The sequence below is a fragment of the Passer montanus genome, unplaced genomic scaffold (assembly GCF_014805655.1).
Source record: "Passer montanus isolate IOZ18808 unplaced genomic scaffold, ASM1480565v1 scaffold111, whole genome shotgun sequence".
NCBI lineage: Eukaryota > Metazoa > Chordata > Aves > Passeriformes > Passeridae > Passer > Passer montanus.
The window spans coordinates 1654047-1676879 of NW_024357725.1; the positions used below are offsets into that span (position 1 = coordinate 1654047).

Below are 22833 nucleotides of genomic sequence, written 5' to 3' on the forward strand. Positions count from 1 at the left end.
GGGCCTGAGGCGAGGCCCCTGGCCGCAGCCGTGGAACCCGCGCGGGCGGGAGCGGCAGCGCCTCAGGACGGCGGGAGGGAGCGGGCCGGGCCCGGCGGCACCGGGGCGCAAGTGTGCCGTCCCTGCCCCGCAGCCACGGCCCGCTGGGGCTGAGTGGGCTGCTCGGGGCGCAGGTGGCGGGAGGGCCGCTTTGGGGCTGCGGAGCCGTGGCACCGGCTCGCCTTTTGGTCCGAGAGGGGTTGATGGGCCCGACAGACCGTGCTTGCCCCTCAGGACCGAGGTCTCCACAGCTCGAACCGATGTCCCGCACCCTCGGCAGCGAGGTAAGCCCAGCCAACCCCAGCAGCTCTTCGGTTGCTGCCCTCACCTCTGGTCTGTGCTGTCTCACTTTCGCTTGCTCCTTCTTTCTTTCGCTTGCTCCTTCTTTCTTTTAATAAGAGGTCTTTCTTTTAATAAGAGGTTCCTATCTATATTTGTATGTAAATCAAGGAATTTGTATGTGCAGGGAATATATTTAACAATGTTCACTTGAGAATCAAAAAACTCGGAGGCATTTCTTTTCCCCTCTCTCATTTCTACATGATCACTGTAACTGGGTGACATTCTGTATTGCTCACATAGGAGTCTACTCTGTCTTCACATAAACCTCAGACTTTAACAACTTTAGTGCTCAGATGGTAGGTAATACATAATTTTCAGCATGTAAATTTCAGTGAGAGGAGTTAAAGAGGGTCAGGTGCACTTTGCTACTGGGCAGAGCTGGCAGGGAACCACGAGCCTGATGAAGTGATATTACAGCAAACTTCATCTAGCTGGGGCACAAAGGATCGGAGGCTTGTGGGGGATGGCCAGACCTGTACCCTTGCTGGAGTGACCAGATGTGTTGCTGAGGCTCAGGGGCATAAGTCTGGCCCTGAAGCAGAGCTCTTGATGAGTTGAGAATGTGAAGGTTTCAGATGGACAAGAAGTCATGGTCCTTGTCATTGTAACTTTGCTGAGGGAAGGGTGGGTTAAGGAGAAGCCTTGGGGAGCCCTGATGCAGTGGAGAATGGGCTTTGGCTGTCTGAGAAGTTGGGAAGGAATGGCTGACCTAGCTGTGGGTCTGGGGCTGGTGTCTGCACAGGGATCTGTGGCCATGCTCTTTACACAATGTACCCCATATCAGAAACATGGGTGATCCAGAAGCCTTAGCATGGATCTGGGTTCTACCTGCAACTCCTTGTGGCAGAGGATGCTCAAGAGTCTCCTCGCAGTGCCATCGCTGGTGTAGTTTGCTGTTATTTTTGAGGGGTAGGTGCAGAGACTATCACAGAGCATTAGCTTTTTATAGCATTTTGCTACAACTTGTGGCCATCCATCTCAGAGGTGTGACATTTTCCTGTTCTACTTGGAACTGTGCTCAGTCACAGCCTTTTTAGGCTGGGATGTATCCGCTCAACAGAAAACCTAAGAAAAATGGTGTCACATCAGTATTTCCTGAAATGTTTTTCCCAGGGATGAACCTTGTGAGCTACATACAATGCTTTGTTAAATATAATTGTTTGAAGTAGCTTGTGTGCATGTGAATTGTCTTAATATAATAAATACTTGGTAAAAAAGATGCTCTTAGGTAATTCAGTTATCTTTTAAGTCTTTTTACTCTATATACATAAAATATGCTGTAATGTGTTGGTATTAAATTTGAATTTAATTAGATTTACTGTTTTGAAGTGTGGAAAAGCCTTTCTAATTTTTAGCTTAGAGCCTCTCATTCAGCTAGCAAAGGACAGGAAATGCTTTTGGTTTAGTCCTAGCCGTGTAATTCAAGAGAAAACAACATAAGGATGGAGTTTTGGTCTTGGTGCTGAGCCTTTAATATTGTCTTAGTTCATGCTGGGCCTCTAAAAGCTGTAGCATATAAAGTTAAGTCCTCAGAAGTCTGCAACCAGCGAAGTCTGATTTTGAAATGTGAATGACTCAAAGCTCGTGATGATGAAAAGTTGGGAATATGTAATGCTACTCTGTCATCTAGTGCTCTGTTTTCCTGCATCTGCACCTGGATCAAAGCAGGAAGAATGGCTTTTCTAGTCTGGCACAGCAGCCAATTGCCAGTAATTTATATAAATATGCAAGCCAGTACTTAAATATGCAGTGTCCCCTGCACAGCGTGTGTCTATGCCTGGATTTGTACTCCTATGAGCAAATAAACAAATTAGAGATTCCAAATCCTTTCCTGAAGTTTTATTGTTCTGCCAGGAAGAAATTCTGCAGGACTCTGTAGGACATCTGGAATGACATAAAGCAGGCGGCTGTGTAGTTGAAGTAGGTTCAAAGCCAGTTGGTAGGGGCAGATCAATTACCAAACATGGTGTGTCTTGCCAGGGGTCAGAAGTTGACAGACCTGTGGCTAACTGGTTAACAGACTTGTGACTTGTGGCCCAAGGTTGTGCTGTTGCGCAAATACTGACCTACATTTAGAGTTTTTGGGGCTTTTTTAGTCCTAAGGACTGAATTCGTAGTGCTATTCCATTTGACATGCATAATGTTGGAAAAAGTATAATGTACAGGAGAATATATGATCTCCCAAAGTTATTAATGCAGAGTCTATACTAAGACTCTAATGCAATTGTAAATGGAACCATGGTTATGAAAAGACTGATCAGTTAGCAGAGCAAACTGTACAAAATTATTTAGATCTCTAGTTTTGGGCTTTCTAGAGCATGTAAGACAATTTATGATTTTCTTGAGGAGTGTATCCTGGTGTTACTGATGGAGAGGTAAAAATAGTCATGTATGTGGAGCTGCAAGGACCTCAGTTTTTGCTGCAGTTGGTATAGAATTTTTAAGACTGCTGTTAGAGGAACCTGGGTAGTGCTGCTTTCAGGAGGGGCAGCTGTATTTTCTGCACACAGAAATGTCTCAGTTGCACACAGTGAAGTTGAACCACTTCTGTCCTTCAGAAGCCTCTGCTCTCTGGAGCAAAAGCCACTTGTTTCCTTCCTGTAGTTTCTTTTCATAGTTAGCTGTAACAGCTCCATTCCAGAAGTGATTTCCTCGGTCTCAATGCTCAGAGCCAATGAGTGTTGTCCCCTTGTTTTGCTTTGAAAGCTGAGGCCATTTAGTCACATACAATGGTGTGTGCTTAAGGCATTTGAGCTAAAATACAGAAATGGTCCTTGTGTGTCTTGTTGCTACCAGAGGTGTCACCCCTTCTCAGCTGAGAGCCCTCAACACCAAGGTAGTGACAAATGCTCACTCCCTGTGTGCTGAGCAACCTCCCTTGCAGAGAGGGAGCGAGAGAGAAGCTGCAGCACCTCTGGTCGCTGTGTTGAAGGACTTGGCTATCTGCACAGGAGGAGCTTGGTGCCTGGCTCCACGTGACAGTTCAGGGCTGCCTCCAGAGGTAGACACTTTTCCACGGTCCATTACAGCACTGAAGGAAAAAAGCCTTGAAAGAGGAGTTAGCTTTCAGGTATGCTTTTTTTATTCTAGGGCCCATTAGTAATTACGGAAGTGTTTTTCTATTATGTGTAGAATGATTTGTGGGCTCTGATGAGGATTTGAAAAGCACTTGAAAAGCTTTTTAATTTTTTTTTTTAAGGGTGGGGAAAAGCACCTGTAGATGTTTATTTTAACTTGGTGTAGTAGGTCCCTGCCCTTCAGTGTCTTTTTTGTAGGGATTGAATGTGCTTCAGAGGACAGGGACAGGCAGTTTGTTGGATATGCTGATTAATAACTGTAGAGTCACACCATGGGTTTTGAACATTGGCACATATCAAAGTTGCTGTTTTTAGTGGAAGAGTTCTTAGAGCCTGCCAAACATGGGTGGGGTGCACCTAAGATGGCACAGACTGCATACCGTATTACAGACTAAGTGCTTGAGATAGCCTTATCAATGTGATCCATATGTTCCTAAGGAAAGTCTGCCAGCTTTCGCTTTTCATAAAATACTGTGGAAAAAAATGATGCGGTTTTCATGAAAATGAAAAGTTTGCTTTTGCATCATAAGGGCTGAGGAGGCAGAAAACGTAGGTTCAAAGCATATATTCTACGTAGGAAAGTATAGTTTGGGGCAGATGTGACAGGGGAGGTGGAGTTTAAATCACTTCAGAAACAGCAGTGAACTTCAGTAACAGTATGTGGAAGGGAAAGACCTCTGAACAAAATCTCTAGAGAACAGAATGAAAATAAATGTGCTAGTACACCTTTCTAAATTGTCAAACAAGGGAGTGTGTTTGCAGGAGTTTGTGGGTTCCTTTCTTACTGTCTTTTGATGCAGATTTCTTGCCTCATTCTCCTGACCCCAAACTGTACTTTCACTCAGATTTTTCATTTCAAGGAGCACTGACTGTTTGTTTCTTTTAAAAGAATTCCAGAATTGCAGATGTTCATTCTGTTTGTTTTGCAAATCAACAGGCTACGGACTGTTAGAAATGGAACTGAGAAATTTTTTTTCCCCATTGATGATGATGATGATGAACATTTATTCTGTTTAATGGCTTTGGCTCCACTGAGTAAAGTAAAACTTAATGGAGTTTTCAGATGGGGTTTCATTTTTGGTAAGTTCAGTTACATGATAAGTAACAGTTACATGGGCGAAAAAGCCCTGTGGGGAAATAGAGGCTTTTTCACCACCGGATGTCATAGCAAGTCCATGTGTCTTTAGAACTATCTATGCAAGTAATTTATGAATAGTTTTAAAGGTAGACCAAGCAGGGTTTCACACCACTGAAACTGTCTGCTGCTAGAAAACTCTTATGTAGCTATGATATTTAATGAAAAATCCTTTGTTAGGATTTTTCCCTCCTGAAGGAGCTGAGGGCCTCAGGAAAGAAATGTAAACAGTAGCTATCTGCTGCTGTGGAATGCCACAGGTGCATCTTCCATTGGTCCATGTGGATTGTTTTCAATTGATGACCAGTCACAGCCACCTGTGTCAAGGCTGGGAGCTGTCACAGGATTTTGTTATGCATTCTATTCTATTCTTGTTCTTTCTAACTTTCTGATGATCTTTTCTCTCTGTTCTTTTAGTATAGTTTTTATGTAGTATTTTAATATAATATATATAATAAATAATAATAATTTTCCATTCTGAAAATGGAGTCAAGCCTCGTGTCTCCACACATGGGGAGTTCCCAACACTCTTATTAACAGAAGAGGGCAATAAAAATTTATTCTGTCAACTTAAACCAAAATAAAAGCACAACAATACCTGAATGTGACAAAAATGGCAATGCTGCCCGCAAGTCTGGGACGTGGTCTTCATGACAAAACCTGCAATAGCTTCAAGCAATTTCTGTAATTGAAATTAATTAAAATACTTACTACCTGCTGTGATCTGAAGAGTCTGTCTCTCCCTTTGTTGCTGTTGTTACTGCTCATATAAAAGGGATGCCTAATCTTTAGTAAATCTGCATGATCTGCAGAAACTTGGAAAGATTCTGACACCATAGTGCTATTTTGGGAGACACAGGTCAGCAGTCAAGGAGGTGAATTTTAGCAAGGAACAGGACTGACCAGTCCCTATTAGTGTTTTTGTGAGCACTAGAGCTTCTTAGAAAATGCGCTGAAAAATCAGAGGGCCAAATTCTGGGGGTTGCTGGTAGCTGTTCAGGAGCTGCTCTCTGGATCTCCGGTAAGTGATCCACTGCACATAGCTGAAGCGACCTGATGCTTTTTGTTTGAGTGGTGATTATTAGGGAGACACCTTCTATTCTAACAGATACCCAATATACAGTACGGTTAAGGGGGAGGCTGCTGACAAGGTACTTCTTATCTGCAAGGTGTTACTTATCTGCAAGTGGTAGATACTCTCCTGAGGCTGTGGTGGATGTAACATTTCCTTATCCTTCTGTTGTCACTTCCACAAAATGTAGCCCAGAAGCGACACCCTGAGTGATAAAACTCCTACCACTCCAAGTGGCGCTGACAGGAATAGGGGATTCCCAGTGCCACCAGGTAACAGGGCTGATGAAGGGAATCCTTTGGGCTCCGGAAGGGTGACTAAAGGAAACTTCTCAAGCAGTCCCCACATGGTTTGGCCTATGTTCCTGACTCTGCACCCAGAGAACTTTTCATTTGTGAAAAGAATTAGATTCTTTTCCACTCCCTAGTGGAAGAATCAGTGAAGGTCCCTCTTCTAAAACTTCAGCAAACAAATTTTCCTCCAGAAAAAAGTTGTGTTTTGTGGGACCAAAAGGCACCTTTCAAAATAGGTATTCTAGTATCTTTGTTCATGTCTCCTACCTGAGCATTGACGAATGAGCTCAGTAGGGGTTTCCTGGCCAGCTGATAGAATGCATGCCCTTAAATGACTAAATCAGTCTGATTCCATTTCTCTCCACTGCTTGTGAGCAGCACAGATGGTTCTGATTCAATAAAATGCACCTCACATGGCAATGCGTGCCATGCTATGCATTACACCTGTGCCAGGACCTGAGAGTGGGGTCTGAAAGGTGTTTTGGGTATTGAATCTCTGCACCTGAATTTAAGACTGACAAAGCAGTTGATAAAATTAAAAAAAATAAATCAAAATTGGTAGGGAGTTCAATTAAACCATTGTATAGTAAGTATTATTAAGAGGTAGCTGAAATGTTATTTCTCTTGGCTTTGGTAAGGACCAGTGTCTATCTCAGTCTGCTTTGAAACGAATTAAATTTAAACCTGCAAGGTACTTTGCAGTAATTAAGAAAAATAATTAATAAAATCAAGAAAAATCTGCTTGGGAACCAAAATGTGTGACTTGCTTAGTTTAAGGCAAAAAAATTTTACAGCTCTCTGTCAGAATATATTTCTTCTTCTCAGAAGAAACTCTAGAGAAATTGAGCAAAATTAACTTCCAACATTGTCATTGTCATTCAGTCTAAGAATTAGTTGAAAAGCTAGTTTTTTGTATTGAATCAACACTAGTGTTCATTCGTTATCAAGTTAAGACATTTTATTTGATAGCAAAGGAAAGCTAAGAATGTTTAAATGCTCTTTTGCACAGGTTTCCCCTTACCCCATTCAGCCTCTTATGCTTTTTTGTACTTGTAGCAGCTTTGCTTAACAACTCCCTAGGGAACAAAAGATTACACGGAAGTTTTGTTTAAAAAAAAAATCTGAAACCACCAAATTAAAAAAATTGCAAAGTTATAAAATCTTATGTACTTTTTAAAACAATTTTTATGCAGCTGCTTTTAATCAAGCTTTTGTAATGTTTATCTAGAGTAAACTTTTCCTATACTTAATGGCTATGTACAGCTATTGCCAGACAAAAGAAAGGTCATGTTAATGTCCTAGTATCATTCTAATTGCATGAAGTAAAGATTTTTCTCTCCTGACCATTTTTTTTTCTAATGACTACTGCAGCTTTCTTATGCTCTGTTAAAATAGCATGTTAGTGAAACTATTTTCAGGCTGTACAGTTCATACCAGACTTGTGGTTTTCACCCGAGCACATGTTAAGTCTTAAGTACTTTGGAAGTGACACATTGTTTACTTTTGAATTTTGTTCAGTAAAAATGTAAATAGGACAGTGATTTTGAGGGCAGTGACTTCAGAGAAAATTATGTGTAGAGCTATAAAACATTAGCCAAGATCTCTTCTGATCCAAATGCTAAAGATCAGCAGAATTGAGATATATTGCAATAAAAATGTTTGTGGTCTTCAAATGATGTAGCTAATTAACACATAAAAGAAACTAGCAAATTTGTTACAATATTCTATTTAAAATCCCTTACCATGTTTGTACGTGGTGTCTGAGCACTGTTTAGTTGTGGGAAGCTTTCAGAATGGTGTGAAAAGTCCTCTAAGGCTTAGCAAGACACTGATTAACTTGACTTGTTTTGTCACATGGGTTCTTCCTCACAAAAATCGAACATGTTTATGAAAAGACTAGATTCATGCTTATTTTTAAATATAGGGCTAAAACCTTAACTTCTTGCTGAACTGTAACTTGAAGGGAGTTAAGCATCTGGTCACTTCATAATGAAGATACAGAAATGATGACTCACTACTGTGAGAAGTTGCTGAGCATTTGCTAGGTGGTATGTTTTTGTTCTCTCCCAGTATCCCAAAATGTGGAGTGACATTGTGTGTTTGGAGGTGCCCCATGGTTGGCCCCGTGTCAAGCTGCAGTGCAGATGCCCTGTAGCTGTTGAGCAGGGATGGCTGCTGACCATGGCAGGCTGGCCTGTTTCCCATGGCACTAATTGCTTCTGGCATGCATGAGCTGTGCTCCGCTGGGATCCAATGGCTGTCCTTCGTTTCCTGTCCTATATTGGCCTGCAGTCCTTCTCCCATGTCATGTTCCTATGTCAAACTATTGTGCAGCGCAGCCTGATTTCTCATGCTGTAAAAACCATTATTTTCAGATAGAGGAGAACATCTAGAATTGAATTAAAAGTCTGACCCTGAGCTCTCTGGAGGACAGGGTTACGCATGTCTACCAAATGCTCTTCTGAAGGAACTTTGACCTATGCTGCACTCTCTCTCTATTTAGATCTAAGCATTCCTGTCTGTGCAAAACCTGAAAATCCTTCTCAGTGGTCTGCTTCAAAGGAAGAGCCCATACCTGTACTATTTTCAATGCTGTAGGCTTTCTATCTGTCCTGCCTCAGTGTAGGCATGGCTGTGGATCCTGGGGCATGTTAGAGCAGCCTGGAACGGAATGAAGTTTGGTTTGAAAATTCAAATGTCCCACATCAGTGTGTGGAAAGATGGACAGGCATATACCTGCCCTCCCTGTTGTTTCACTATTGTTTTGCCTAATTGTCTTCCTGCTCCATGTGCTTGACAGCCTAATCTCTTCTCCAGTGCCCAGCTCTGGTACAGTTTCATCCCCATAATTCTCTGGTAGGGCATGGGATTGTAAGATAAACCCTAAGGGCTGGTTGTGTGCAGAGGTCCTGGCAGAGGGGGTCTGGAGAGCATCACTACAGGTCCTCACGGGGTTTCTGCCCCAAAGTTACCAGTAATGGATAACCAGTAAGAGTAGTCTGGATTGATGGGTATTGTGTCAGGGAGCTTCCTTTTTGCTCAGGCCACCAGGACTACACTTCTGCTTTTGGAAAAGCCTGGTGTAAGCGATCACTCTCTCTTTCACTAATCGTACCAGTGTATATTTATAAAAGTTTTCAACTTAATACTTTGTCCTTTGAAATCTGGAGGCAAGACCCAGCAATGTTTCTTCAGGCCACCTTCTCTTTCAAATCCTGAGCAGGGGTTTCCTCTCAGCATTCTCAATCTATATGTCCCAAATTACTTTCCTGCAAACTGCTGCTGCTGTGAATGGTACTTCTGCATTACCTTCCTGTAGTGTTGATTCCTTGTTTTCACAGTAGCATTTCAGCTTTTAATTCAAGGAGGACACCCTTACATGAAAAGTGCAATGTAATAGAAGGTGTTGTCCATGTTGCTTCAACTGCCTTGCTGCTTTTGGTTTAGCTGAGTCATGACTGTTGCATTGCTTCTAAACTGTGGCCAAAGTAAATGACTGAGGTTTTTTTGTTGTCTTCAGTTGTGAACTTTAAAAATTGTTCGTCCAGTGGCACATGAACAATAATATTAATTTGTATTGTTTTATTCAACTGCTGCATTGAAAGGATGACATTGGTTTTGGTTTTAATTCCTTAAGATGCCTGTTACATGGAAGAAGAGTTAAGGACATTTCTTGGAGTGGCATTTCCAGGTATTAAAATAGTTTGTTCTCTGTTGTGTATGGCTATACATCTGACAGAAAGCTTGTGAATGATGGTGGGCCAGTTAGAATCCCATAATTGAAAATATTGCAGACAAAATAAAATACCAAACTGTCTCACACCTATGCCTCCCCCACCTTCTCAGTTATACTCAGCCAATGCTGGAGCTTTTCCTCTGCCTGAGGAAGTGAATGAGCACTGACGGGGGACACATTGCCTTTCCAAGCACCAGATCACAGTGTTCCACTGGAGCTCCTCCATGCCAGGCTAAAGGACACGTGTCCTCGCGGCAGTGCGAGGCAGCGGCTGCTGCCCTGCTCATGTTGTGTGAACTGAGCAGAGGCCAACTAGAATAAAGTGTGTTTGCAGACTGGCTGGCCTTGCAGTGTGGGGGGCTGGGTCACATGTTCACATGTTGATGAGAGAGAGACGAATTGGGAAATGTTCTTAAAAAGGGGAGAAAGGGTAGTGAATGAGGGCAGCAGGGGAATGACACTGAGGAGGAGCTGGGAGAGGTGGGAAAGGGTCACTGTATTGGACAGTGTGGGCAGCAAACATTAGGGGAAGTGTAGGAGATGGCAGTGGGTGTGGGCCAATCCACTGTCCTTAAGCATTGTCCAGGTACCATGTCCTTCCAATACAATAGGAGTTTTGATTCTGTGACACCCCACAGCAACAGAAAAGAGATGCCTATTTTCGTTCCCATGTCACCATGCTGAAATTAGTCATTCTGGCACCTGTCTTATCAGTAGGTTTAATTCCATAGCATGGACTTCGTTCTTAGCACCAATACTCAGCACTGGATAACCTCACTGAAGTACAGATGTGAGAGCAAGACCAAAAAAGATCCCAAAGCCTCTCTTCACTCAAAGGCTGGCACAGCAGGTATCTAAGTGTACACTGATATGGCAAACTCTAATGTGAAAGCAGAGAGTAGGTACTTGGTGTGTGCTTCAGCTGGAAGCAGAAAACTAACATAAAGAATTTCTAAGCTAACTCAAAAAATGATCCAGAAAGTTCAGATAACGATAACTTACATCCCATCCTAAATATACAAATTACTCAGAGGATGTGTTGATGGCTGTTCTTTAAGACACCAGCTTGGTTAAACAGGATGCTCTTTGCAGCCCTTTTTGTGCAAAGGGCAGAGCTTTCTATTCATCTAGCCAAGCATTTCTATATAATGGAACTGCTTTCCATTTCAGAGCAAAACTTGGGGTTATTTTGTGTTTTTCTTTTTCTGTTAGGGAAAAATTCCAGGATTTTTTTTTTAATAAACAAAAAGAGAAAATTACTAAGATGTGTTGGGTAGTAGTTTGGCTTCACTCTTGGGAAGAGGAGTGAAAGGTTTTAAATGTTATTTTCCATGTGATTCTGTAATTAAATTGATTTAACACTATCTGTGTAGAGCTTGATATAGTCCATTTGGAGAAAATTCAAAAGTAGGTGTAGGATGGGGTTTTAAATTAATTGTCTCTTGTGTGTTTGCCTTGATCTTTTCTTACTTCCTCCTTTTTTTTTTTCTTTTAATCAGTTTTATCAGCTCTTACCTGTTTTCATAATTCTCATTGTGGAATTGGATGAAGTGTTTATTAGTGTTTCATGATATAAATGTTTTAACTTGTCTCTTTTCTGGGTGATTTGGGACTGAATTAGCTATGTCAAAGAGGAAATGTCTGTTGGATGCTCTGTGCTTCTGTCTGTCAAGTCCAGGACTTCATGGCACATACAAATCCAGAATACATGTGGAAGGAGCTCTGGGCTTTTGGGTTAAACCCTGCTATTGGAGAAGTTGCTCCGTCTGACTAGGCTTAATTTTGACCTCTCTGAAATGATGATAGCACTCCAAGTGAAAGATTTTTTTTCCAGTATTCATTTGGAAAGTGACCTTTACACTTCTGAGTGTCCCTTGTGAGTGGGAGCGTTCCTTGCCCAGCAGCAGCCAGGTGGTGTGGTGAAAGCAGCCCAAGGAGCTGTGTGGGACAGGAAGAAGCAGTTTGGAACTTTACCAGCCCCTTCTACACAGACCACTATCAGCAGGCATTTTCTTGTAAAAGGAGAATATTAGGTAACATGCGGAACTGAAACACAGCCTCTGCTAGACATATTGGGATGAGATAACTCTATTTGATTTGTACATTTTCCCCCTCCTCATCTAAGGGAAAGAGGATTCTTTTTGAAAAATACTATGAGATCTCAAAGTGAAATGTGTGGGAGGGTATTATATGTCTTGTGGTGTTTGCAGGAAAAAAAAAATTGAATGCAAGAACAAATGGAATGAGAGGAAATGTAAAAACAATGGGAAGAGGAAAAATTGCTTTTAGCCTTACAGAGTAGTCATTGATTCATGAAAACACAAGAATAATTCCTCATTGTACAGCTTTCAGACAACAGATGGAATATTCACTTTGAGTTAGAAACTAGGAAAATGTTAATGGACTGACAGAAGCCAAAGAAAAGTCAGTAAAAAACCTCAGCAGTTAGAGGGCTAGACAAATAACTGTTAGGAAAAGGGAGGAAAAAGTAGTGAAATGGTGGAATGGACATGAGCAAGGAAGACACATAGGTGTCAGAATTGAAAAGAAAGATAAACTCAGAGAAAAATCAATTGCTTTTGTAGCTCAAGTTCAGAAAGAGGAATTCTGGGGTGTAAATAGAGTTGTAAGTTTGGGGTTTTTTCCCTAAAAAGGTTTTTTGGAAAATCTTTTGTTTTAATTTTATTGGTTTATTCTGAGGAATGATCTAGATAATGTGGAAAAATGAATTATTTCTGAAAAGGCTAAAAATGCATTTGAATATGCTGTACAGAAGAAAGGCTTTTCAATATCTTTCAGGCCTTCAGGTTTCATGTGGCACAATGACCTGAGTACTGTGCGTAATCATGATCTTGGAATGTTGCTAATTTTGAGAACAGCTCTTATCTTTATGCATTTGTATTCTGCAAAAAACCCCAACTCACAATTATTAAAAAAAATGCTTTTCCTAGGTTTAATATTTGTTAATGCCTTTTATGAAATTATTATATATTCTGACCTTCAAAATTAAATTCTTGATGAAAGAAATGATGCATAGGATATTGCATGGAAAAAATGTGGTAAAGGATAATAATATTCTGCATTTGTGCAGAAAGATTAGGGTAATTTGAAAGCAGGTCTGTGCCAGTACTTAGACGTATAACTCACTTCAGAGAGAAATAAGGAGGAAGGGAATTTAGTCTGGGTCAGAGGGCCTCAGTGAAAAAAAAACGGAAGCTTTTTGCTTAACTGAAGCCCTCTAAATAAAGGCTTTTTTTCTGGTTACAGAAATGGGGAATGGATCAATGCTGTGCTTGTGAATTGCATAAAGTTTAGTCTTTAATTTCCTAAACTTTTCACCTGTCTTGGATTCCATTGAAGAAACTAGAATGGTGCGTGCTTGAAACAGCTCAAGTGTTCCTTTGCTACTGAGCCCAGTTTGATATTATGCAACTCTCTGTGAATATTAACTGGTGCAACCCTGCGGGTGCTCCCCTTTGGGAGGGCTCTGAGGTTGCTGGGGATGCACACAGCTCTTGCGTGCTGTATTTGGCAGAGCTTGGGTCCATCCCCCCGTGTCCTGCCAAGAGCAACTGGTCTGTTTGCTCCTGCTGCTCCAGGGCCATGGAAGCTGGATAACCTCTCCACTTGAAATGCAAAGGGAAGGGGAGTCTCCAGTCGTAAGCGCAAAGAGATTGTTAGAGCACTGTGCTACCTTTTTTCCTTGCTTCCATTCAAAGGTCTTGCTCACTGAGTAGGAAAGACTACAGGGTGTAGGAGGGGAAAGCAATTGTGACAGGCACCTTTCTTTTCCCAACTGTATTGCTAAAAACATGAGAAGTGGAGACACACTACAGGGTTTTGCAACAGGGGTTTTTAAAGCAGAGCACCAAAATTCACTCATGAGACCCCAGAGGAATTGTGAATAACCCATAAGAACACAGCTAGGAAGGGCAATCCTATGAATGGTACTTTGACCATTGGCCATTCTCTTTTGTTGATTAGTACTCTCCATTACTTTTATGCATATAGGTATTATTTTGACACAATGTTTAAACTGCACTGTAGCTATGCACTGGATGCAACCATATTGAGGTGATGAGAATTACTAATTCTCTTGAAGTCCTAGTAACCTGCTTGCCACATATGCTCAAAATGTTTCATACCCATATACCCATGCATAGATTAGTTTGGAATTAGGTCTTGTGTATGAATTCAGTTGTTACTTCGTTGCTCATATATAATTATTTTAATTTCCCCAGTATATTATCATTCATTGTCTTCCAGTGCAAACCCCTCTTGATTCCCAGGCCTTTTCCCCAGTGGTTCACTGCAATGTTTCCTGTCTTGACTTGGCCAAGGACATTTGTGAGGTGTAGAACCTTGATGCAAAGCTAGGCTGAGCAAAACAGTTGGAAAAAGTTACCAGCTAGCTAAAGAAAGGGAGAGATGGCCATGGATTGAGCTAGATCTTAAATTGGAGGTTACTTCAGACTGGTTCCTACTCAACTGTGAAATGCAGATTTCACAGTTGAGTCCAAGAGTAGAAGAAAAGAAGTGACACAACTACCTGCAATCCTGAGCTCTGAAACTGCTGATTATGTGGCACTGATGATTTGTACTGGGGTAAGAGCCAGCTGGCCTTGTGGATGTGGCTTTAGATTGCTTTCTAATAAATAACACTTAGTATGGCTCAGCTTGATATGAACAGGAAGTGCCAGGCAGAGGAACTGTCACTCCAGAACATGAGTCAGAAGATGAAATTAAGGGATGACACACATGCATATATTTCAATGCCTTCGTATTTGGCATCCCTGCCCAGGCAAATTATCTAATAACAGCTCCCCTCACATACCTTGGATCCACAGGAAAAGAGCCAGTGTTGTCACGAATAACATATGGAAGACATCGGTGAATGTCTAGTTAAAAATAATTTTTCCATGCATTTCATAGATTGGTGTAGGTTGGCTTTAGTCATGTTTTTTAGTGCCTGCAACTGCTCTGTCCACACCTCCTCAGTGACTGCCACAAGCTCCTTTCCTCATCTTTTAATTGGCAAACTCACCTCCCTTTTGCCTCATGTAAATTGTGAGCCATGAGAAGAGCCTTGCCTTTGAATGAGCCTTCACAGAGATGATGGCTTTGAGACTGGTTTTTATTGGGATAAGCCCACAATAGAAGACTCTTAATATTTCTAAACTCTAAGAATGTAACTTCTGGGTTACATTCTTAGAGTTTAGAATGAGCAAATATGGATTCTGTTATGGTTAAGTAACTGCCCAGGCAGATCACTGTGATTTTAATTACTCTTGGGGTGATAAAGCTATACATAGAGACCTAAATGCAACAGAGGGTCACAAGCAATAATTTGGTGTCTTCTATCCAATCAAGTTTTGTTCAGTATCATTTGTTCAGATTTGGGATATTTCTCTTTTTTTTCCATTGACCATTTATTAATTGGTGGCACAGAAACATTTAATGTCCTTTGTTGTAATTGTTGGCCCATTTCTGTATAAATTTTTTTCTGAGTCACATCCCAAACCATACAGACTCCTTTCATTGCCATGACAACAGCAAGGCATACCAATGTTAGCAAAGTCTGCTGGAAAAAGAGAAGTCAGTAAAATCAAAACACAGTTAATTGAGGTATTTAATATATAAATTCCCATTTTCTGTAATGATCCAAAATTATCCTGCATTGTGGAAAAGTAGTTAAGAATAAGCCCTAGATAAATAGCGTAGCCTCATGCTGGATGTTGGGTCTTGTCCTAGGCACTGCATTATAAAAAAAGATCTTACAAAAATAGTGAGAGTGGAATTGCTCATAGCCCTGGTGAAATGTTTGGCTCAGAAGAGGATGAAGAGTTAAATGTGGTTACTAAAAAAGTAAAGGATAATTATTAATAGTCAGAAAAATGCTTGATGTTAAATTGTGCATTGTTCTGTCATTGTACCTTTCTCTTCATTGCTTAATATTAAAAGTACATTTGATGGGATTACGTAACAGTACCTTTTAAACTAATAAATAATGCAGTAACTCCTGCAAAGTAATAGGGAATCACTGATGTAAAACAGGTCTTGTAGAGCTAAATGCTGGAAGAAATCTGCCTTAGTCCAAGTGAAGCTGGGAAGGAGGAAAACTGTGGGTGGGACTTGAGAGGTCTGCATCATGAAAGATTATTTCTGTTTTAAAGAAGAGGTGAGAGCACAGAGATAACAGAGGTACTATCTACAGCCGCCTTTCTCTTGAAACCTCCATGATGAATCATATGGGCTTTCTCTTGGCCACCCTCTATGCTTTGAAGGTAAGATGGAAACTATTTTGGAAATAGAAATGGGGGATAAATGTCCTGCAGTCAGGGACATTAGGGGCTGAACTCTTGATATTTGTAGTTTTGAATACTTCTGCTTATGCTTGCTGTGAAGAAGGGGGAGAGGATGAATGATGTTGCCTACTAAAAAGCTGTGATTCAGGTATTCCTGGCCTATGTCTAGGGTGTCCCATAAAACTCAACTTTTTTTGTTACGTTCCCACTGTTAATATATAGCTGCAGGTGGCTGGAGGGTTCATCTTTCCTCTAGTATGTCCTCGGGGTACCCAAATGAGTTTTAGGAGCCTCTGCAATTTCCAAAGGATGCAAGTGTTTTGATTTAATGATAATTGACTCTCAGATGAGGTGGCTGAATTGTGGTGACAGCCGTTGGTAGTGTCAGAGCAAATATAGACTTGTTCCCCTTATTAATGTCCTTATTTTCAGACCTACTGGCGCTACTGTAGGCTAGAATGCTGTTTGCTTTGTTTGGGTTCTCAGTAATTCTGACAATACTTGCCTGCTTAATACAGTGATGGACTAGACCTCTTCATTCTGCATCACTTGCCATGCTAGGTTTTATTCCTAGTTTGGCAGCTCCTGAGTCCAGCTAGCTGTAGATGCAGACAGTAGCTCAGGCACTGGGGGTCTAGCTCTGAAGGAGAAACTGTGGAAGTCACTTGACTTATCAAAGATTGTAGTTAATATCAAATATTAATAGTTGCTATCTAATAAACAAGTTTCACGTGAGAATTCACAAAGATGCTTTTTATAGCAATAGCTATTCATAGCATTGCAAGAGCAATGGTCCTCCAGTGTAACTTAAATTCTGAGATCAGTGGGCCTCTGGAAACAGCCCCTGCACCTGCATCCAGGCAAATGGCAAGGGGAGAGCCCTTGACTCTCAGTACTGCAGAGTGATTGATGGGCTGAGTAAAGACTTGACAAACAAAACAGAAAAACTTGTGGTTTTGTGAACTTAATATTAAAGTGTACGTAACTTAAAAGCATTAGACATTCGCAACCTAAGAAATTCCTTGAGAATTATACAATGCTTGGCTGCAGGTGGAGCCTTCAAGCCATAAAAGATCCAGTTAATGTTAAGGTTTTGTCTTTGTGTTGTGATTAATGTGTGTGGGCATGGGTCATGTGAACATGGAGAAGAGCACATACTGCTGAGTGTGTCTGTTTATTCTTCTTTCTCTTCTGTGGAATTGCAGATCTGCTGGACATGTCTGCACTGAATGTGTTTTCATGTATCTGTTGACTTTTTTAAAGTTTATTTCTTATACAGCATCCTTCAGCTGATATATTTGAAATACTTAAGGAATGCTTTAAAATGTTTTTATCGTTTACCCCTGTTCTGATGGTATTTGTTAGCATAGGTGGTCTCATCAACAAAGAAGGTGCTCATTCACAGCAGAGTTTGACTATGACTATGATTTTAGACAAAAGATTAGCTGGTGTAGTTAGAGGTACAAAACAAAACAAAAAAATCTTACAACTTCTTGAACAAAAATGGGTTGTCTTGACCATTATCCTCTGGGTTGGTATTACATGGGTAAATTGCTAACAGGGACTTTTTTCTTAGTCTGTGATTTTTGGCTTGGTTAGGTCAGACTTTTCAAAGCAAGGTATTCGAGTTTTATTCTGATGCAAAACGCTGTGCATCCCTGAGTTGCCTTTTAGGGGGCAGAATGAAAAGCCATCAATACCTGGGATGTGTCTCCAAAGTGGTCAGTCACATTTAGTCCAATTTTGGTTGGAACTTGTGTCATGAAATGCAACAGTCCCTCCAGGGAGCTGAGCGTTACCGTTAGGGACCTCCCCTAACTCTTCATATCTCAGAATAAAGCATTAAGGCTCATGAGGAGAGATCCAGGAAACATAGGCTATATAGGACAAGAACATAAGGATGGGATCGCTGGTGCACTGCCACCACGTCTGAGCCAGCCATCAGCCCATGTCTTGGGAAGGAAAGGCAGGAGCAAGCACAGAGGAAAGTGTCCCCCAAATGTTGTAGGGGTTTCTGTAGGCTGGGGCATGTTTCAACCAGAGGAGATATCTTTGGTAAACTGATGGATTTTTTTTTCTTTCCTGTGTTTTTCCGTTCTCTTTTTGAGTCCAGGTAAACTTCTACTACATTTTGTCCTGCATCAAGGTGTTCTACAGCTTAATTATATGTGAATGAAGAAACAGTAATTCTTTTCCTTGTTCTGAATTTTTCATCTACTAGTTCCTCTTGTTACCTTCTAGCTCTTCCACTGGGAGAGCATAAACAATTATTTCCTATTCACCTATTTCACATCAGTAATTTTTGTAAGGTTCCATTGTATTCCTGACTTAGAGTGATGTACTCAAACATATGCAGTCCCTTCTTGCAGTTTGCCTCTTGCTTCTTGGCAGTTTTCCCATTTACTTGGTCTATGAATGTCTACTGATTCAGTCATGACATCCCTAATATTGTATGCACGTTACCAGTTCATGTGGGTATAACCGAGATTTCTCACCATGTTGTTTGTTGTCACTGTGGCCTCACTCACTTGGTGTGCCGCTGTTGCTGCCACCATCTAAGCCTGTGACAATCTTAACTGTATCCTTTATCCTTCTTCAGAATTGGAATTTCATTCCTCAGTGACAGTTTTACTAATTGCTGTTATTTTGTTCATTTTGTTTAAGCAAACACGTTAATACACTCCTGCCTGTCCTCTAATGTGATTTGTTCTGCCTTTTCTGCACTTTTTGTCCCTGCATATGGTATCCCTTTCTCTTCTTTTCACTGACTGCCCAATACATCAATTCCATCAGGATCCCGGCCTAAATTAGGTGCTTCGTTTCTCTGACCCGCTTCTTTGGTCGTTTTTATGCAGAAGCATTAGTCCGCTCTTCCTCACGCTGGCAGAAAGCCAATGAACGCCGCTGTCCGGGCCCCGTCTCCAGCCCCGCTCCCGCCGGGACCGCCGATCTCGCGAGAGCCGCGCGGTAGCCCCGCGAGATCGGCGGCTCCCCGCCCGCGTCATGTTTTCCCTGTGACAATCCGGGCCGGGAGGACGCGGCTCCCGGCGGGATCTCCGTGCTCCGCTCTCCGCGCCCCGCCGCTCCCGCGGGGCTCCCGGGCCGAGCGCCGCCGCCTGCCCCCGCCGCTGCCTGGTGAGCGCGCGGCCGCGTGGGGCTGAGGAGCGCGGGCAGGGGAGGGAGGCCTGGGCGAGCCCAGGGCCGGGATGGCTCTCCCCGCGCCCTCCCCGCCCGGCAGCACCGCGGGGCCGCAGCTGCAGCCGCGGGCGTCCGGGAGCGGGGGAAGATGCAGGCGGCCGTGAGGAAAAGGGGAAGCAGGTGGGGTCGGTCAGGTGTCACTGCCCTGTTGCTGAGGGTGGGAGAAGGAAGGGCGTCCTCCGGCAGCTCTTCTCCCTTGGTGGGGGCTTTTTGTGCTGTTTCATAGTGGTATAAGATGTACGAATTCTGCATTGTGCTTCGGCTGAGGTTCTTGGAGCGTGTGCTTTTTCCCCATGAACCTCATGAATGCTGTTGTAGTGTGGCCGTGCATTTTCCTCTAAATGTTTAATGCATCTCTGGCTACGTGCGTCCCAGGTGGACCCGGCAGGTGTCACAAAATTCAGTCTGAAATTTGTCATGCTTGCCTTCATCAACTGTGTGCATGACTAGGTAGGTGTTCCTTGTATCTCCAGACCTGTTATCTGAATTGCACCATCTTCGCATGGCATATTTGTTTGCTCTTGCTTGCAATACTGCGACATTATATGTATACTTTTACTTAGAGATTATTTATTTTGTATTTCAAAGTGAAGTCCTAGCAGGTGTTTTGTTGTCGTGTTTTGGATTTGGTTTTTTTTAAACTGCATATGGTTAATTTCATGGAGATGTTGCTGAACACAAGCTGCTTTTCATGTTTTTAAAGGGCAGAATACTATTGTTTTCCCCTCACCCTTTCACAGTATATAGGAGAGGTTTAGTGCAGTTGAAACATTTTAATTTCTGTTGCCGCATATCTAAGCTGGTTGTTTCCTTGTGAGTGGTGTAATTTCCTGTAGCTGGAACCGTGTGCTCTATATACATGTAAACATATCCTGTACATGTCTGTATATGTACATATGTATATTGTCTTATGAGATTGATCAGATTTGTAGTTTAGCGGAGTGTTCTATGCTGGTATTTCATAACAAAACCTCAGTTTACATGTGCTGAATTTAATGCTCCTTTTTAGAGACCCCATAGATACCATGTCTGCTCCATTGGGATGTGGGACTGTGAAGGACTTTGATCTCAGGGTTAAGTCTCACATAGTTTTGGGAAAAATTATAATAGGTATTTAATCTGGAAAGGTAGACTTTGTACCTCGTCAGTCTATTACTACTTCCCCATTCTGAGAGGAATCTGTTTTTTGTGTGCAAGACTAAAAGCTGTACAATGTTGTGCCATAGGACAGAATGGCATTGCCAGTCTCCTGTAGCCTTGCACCTATGAGGAATTTGTTAGGTGGCTGTATCGCAGTGGTTGTGTTTTAAAATGAAACTTCTCAAAGCTTTTTATCTCTGAGTGCAAACCTGTAGTGAGGTTTTTCTCTCTGCTCCTGTGGTCTTATTTAAATATGTCGTGTATGTTTTCTTCTTTGAACACTAAGACTAAAGGAGTTTATGAGGTTGGAAGTATGTAAGTTGAAGGGGAAGTGGGAGTCTTGAATTTTTTTTTTTTTTGAAACTGTAAAGGAGTTGTTTATCTAATTGTTAATTAAGCATAGGGATGTCAAGTCTTTGACTTATTTTTGCCAAGAGACTGCTTGGCATAGTAAGAATATAACACAGTCTTTTTTTATTAATTTAATCTGTGAATTGAAAAATTCTTTAACAGTGAAAACTTGTTCTGCTGTTTCAGAACTGAATTAAATAGGTAGTAGTTGATTAAAGATATTTGTTGGGTTTTGCCTTTAGTTTACCAATCTGAGGTAGCCATAAAGTTTATTTTTCAGAGAAAACACTACAGGGGTGCCCTGCAAAAGCATATTAATATTTCGATTTATTAATAATATTAATGCTTCAAATTATCAGTAATGACTGGAGTAGGACCATTTTAAGGATGGGGAAGGCTACATATGAAATTAGCAATAATATTTGTGTTTCAGTAGTAAAATTATGTATGTGTAAGATGTTAAGACATATTATTCCAATTTTTCTTTCTGTTTTAGTGTTATTATTCTTGTAATACTCATGGGGTAGAGATGCAGTCATTCCCATTTTAAAAGTAAGTAATGGAGACAGAAATTATATGTATTTTAGGTAGGCTTGGTGGAGTAGTCATTTGGTTTCTGGTCATAGGTTGTTAGGAAGTCATTAGCCTTTCAAAGCAATGGTCTTAGATCCTGTACAGATACTTAATCTTCCTCTGTTCATGTAACTTGGGAGATTTTTTTTATCTTGCACTAGTGTGTTTGAGTTAAAAGTAGGATGCAATTCTCTATGGCTGTCTTTGACTTCCTGGTGTCAAAGCTGTGGTAGTGAATGGTGAGTGCTGTGCTGATTGTGTTTGCCGTGATTGGCTCTCAGAAGTACTCAAACTCCGAAACTGCTGCCAGGGTTTCTTTTTGTCTGTCTCCCTTGCACTGACTGACAGTCAAGTGGAACATTCAAATCTAGTAGGTGTTAGCTCTTTAAAAACATCTGAAGTAGCCCTCAGAAATTGAAGCCCTGCTGTCAAAGGGCTGCTTGAAATAACTGCCGGTGTGCTGCAGCTGCTTGCTGTGCATTGGAGTAATTCATAGTAACACTCGTAAATTCTTATTGCAAAAAAACCAAAAAACCAAAACCAACAAAGCCAGTCTGCAGCCCAGTGCTTACAGGATTTACGCATCAACAGTAAGTGTAGCTGTGACCTTGGAACTGGCCAGGTATATTCCCTGGCCTGTTGTGATTGATCTGATGTCTCCAAGCTTTTTGGGAGAATGTTCAGGTGGCTCAAGCAATCATCTTCTCTGCTGGAAGTTGGAATTAGTTTGCTGCTTAAAGAAGAGCCTGCAGTTTGAGTCCTCCTTACTAGTGACAATTTTTTCTTTTGCTGTCAGGACTAGATAATACTGAAATTTCATTCTCAAAACATTTCCTTACAAATGCATGAATTTACACAACAGAAGTTTCTTTTCCAAGTAGTTATAATAGGAGTTCTCTTAGTCAAGAAATGCAAATGTTAACAGGAAGTGTTAACACAAAGGGACATCCACAACTTAGCTGGGCAACCTGCTCCAGGGTCTCACCACCCTCATTGAGATGTTTCTTCTTTGTATCCAATGTAAACCTACTCATATTCAGTTTAAAACCATTTCCTGTTGTCCTGTCACCACAGGCCCTGATAACAAGTATCTCTCCATTGCTCTTATATATCTATCTATCTATCTATCTATCTATCTATCTATCTATCTATCTACCTACCTACCTACCTACCTACCTGCCTGCCTGCCTGCCTGCCTATCTCTAAAGGCTGCAGTCCATTTTTCTGCTTACACATAGCTAACTTGAAAGTTGAATGTGTTTGAATTTTGACTGTCTTGTACATATTGCACTCTCCTGTCTCTTGCTGAGTTTTCAATTTCAAGTCATGATTTCTGGTAAATACATCTTTAAAACTTAGGTAGTTTTTGCAAGAAAATGTCTGTTCCTATGTGTTGGGGTTGTTGAAAATACTGTAACTACACTACACAGTAGAAGTACAAGTGATTGTACCTTTTGGGCAGAATGGTAGTGCTAAGACCTCAGCACAGTTTTCATCCCTTTTCCAATGCAAGATCAGGCACCTTTCTTTACTAAAATTGTTGGGGTGTTTTGATGCACGGGGAATTTCTGC

At 41.5% G+C, this 22833-nt stretch overlaps 1 protein-coding gene across 15 annotated transcripts in view; it reads left to right on the plus strand.

The window, feature by feature from the left end:
• Positions 1 to 79: 79 nt before the first annotated feature.
• HERC1 (HECT and RLD domain containing E3 ubiquitin protein ligase family member 1) overlaps positions 80 to 22833 on the plus strand; it is a 101807-nt gene continuing 79053 nt past the window's right edge. For 4 of the 15 annotated variants that reach the window (XM_039731387.1, XM_039731373.1, XM_039731435.1 and 1 more), the window contains exon 1: positions 88 to 323. The gene's annotated coding sequence lies outside the window, so the exon portion shown is untranslated. Of the gene's footprint in view, positions 324 to 3315; positions 3452 to 15958; positions 15979 to 18985; positions 19135 to 19182; positions 19318 to 22833 lie in introns of those variants that run through there. The other 11 variants (XM_039731458.1, XM_039731443.1, XM_039731425.1 and 8 more) reach the window with 8 other exon arrangements.